Consider the following 1,942-nt stretch of genomic DNA (forward strand, 5'->3'; position numbering starts at 1 on the left):
AAAAAAAAAAAAAAAAATCACACTACTTCTTTTGAAAAACTGAAAAATCTAGGAATACTGATCCCGCATTCCCCCAGAGCAAACATTTCTTGGACAAAGTATCTGCTACCTGCTTTAGACAGATCATGCTTTCCCCAGTTGCCATTGTCCCCACCTACCCACTGCCATTTCTATCACTAGTCTAGCCCCTACAGGTTAGTGGAGTTTGAGGCTTCTCATCTTCATCTTCTGATTCTCAAAGATGTCCAAGATTATCGCTTCTCAAACTTGAGTGTATCAATACCTACAGATCACTTGGGGAGCTTGCTGAAATGCAAATTCTGATTCAGTAAGTTTGAGGTGGGGCCCGAGTTTCTGCATTTCTAATACACTCCCAGGTGATGGTAATGTTTGAATAGCAAGGCTCTGATGGAATCTAGAATCTATTTTCTATCAATAGAATAACTTAGTGGAGAGCCAAATTCAAGCTGCCGGAGACATGTTCTGAATATTGGAGAAGTCACAGCACTAGTAGCAGTACTGAACAACTGGTAAATGAGGCTGCTTCCCCCATCTTTAAAATGGCTTCTTTGGTATTTAATAGTGAATTTGTACCAGTTAAAACCCAGTTTAATTATTCACAGATATGAGTGGAGATGTTTTTAATTGCCCACTCAGCAACTGTTTTTGAGGTAAAGGCTGCCAAGATACTTAGCATAAATCATTTTACCAAAACATCTGAAGAGGGGATTCCCTGGCAGTCCAGTGGTTAGGACTCAGCACTTTCACTGCTGAGGTCCCGGGTTGGATCGCTGGTTGGGGAAACTAAGATCCCTCAAGCCTCAAGGTGCAACCAAAAAAAAAAAAAAAAAAAAAAATCTGAAGATGATCAAACAACCTGAAAATGATACACATCTCCCCAGTGTGGATTCTTTGATGATCAATTAGGAGGACAGAACTTGTCCCCAGTGTGTATGCTTTGAGGCTGAATAAAGGTTGAGCTTTGAGTAAAGGTTTTTCAAGAAAATGTCCCAGGACTGAAAGACAAGAATTCACAGATCAAAAGGGCCAGCCCTTTGTGTACTCAACACATGGGATGAAGACCTATATCATTATGGAATTTCTCAAAATTTAAGATCCTAAAAGCTTCCAGAATCTAACAGGCCACAAACTAAAAATTGAAGAACAAGATGGTATTAGACTTCTCAGTTTAGAAGGTGATAAACAGTGCCATCAAAATCTTGAGAAAAATTATTTCCAATTAAAATCCTGCTGGGAAGTTCCCTGGTGGTCCAGTGGTCAGGACTTAGTGCTTTCACTGCCGTGGCCAGGTTCAATCCCTAGTCGGGGAACTAAGATCCCGCAAGTCATGTGGCATGGCCAGAAAAATAAATTAATTAATTAAAAAATTTAAAAATAAAAAATAAAACCCTGCTGGATCATTATGCAAAGCGAGAAAAAGGACATTTTCAGGCATGCGAAGTATTAAAAAAAAGTTACCTTCCATGCAGCCTTTTTCAGGAGACTATTGGATGTCTACCAAAAAGAGAGTAAACCAAGTAAGAAGATACGAATAGAGGATTCAACACAGGAGATAATTAAGAAAATTCTCAAGAGGGTGATGATAGGAGGTCCCAGGTGGCAGTCGGAGTTAAGCAGCAGAGGGATGGAGAGCTCAAGGAACATGACTTCAAGGGGGGAAAAAATGGTGCAATGGAGTACTGGGTGTGTTTGTTTTGTTATGTTCCAGTGTTGAGAGGAGATTTATACTCTGGCTGAAAGTCAATGGAAAAAATTAGTGGTAGATGGATAGAAGACTAAACAAAGGGGGAAAACAATGTTATCATTTATCATTAGATCCAGGTAAGCAAAATAGTATATACGAAATTTAATTATAGTATATCATAAGGCTTAGCTATGGATAATATTTATATAGTCATAATAATGTAAACACTGAATTCTG

This window comes from Neophocaena asiaeorientalis, unplaced genomic scaffold (genome assembly GCF_003031525.2).
Source record: "Neophocaena asiaeorientalis asiaeorientalis breed wild unplaced genomic scaffold, Neophocaena_asiaeorientalis_V1.1 scaffold210, whole genome shotgun sequence".
Lineage (NCBI taxonomy): Eukaryota > Metazoa > Chordata > Mammalia > Artiodactyla > Phocoenidae > Neophocaena > Neophocaena asiaeorientalis.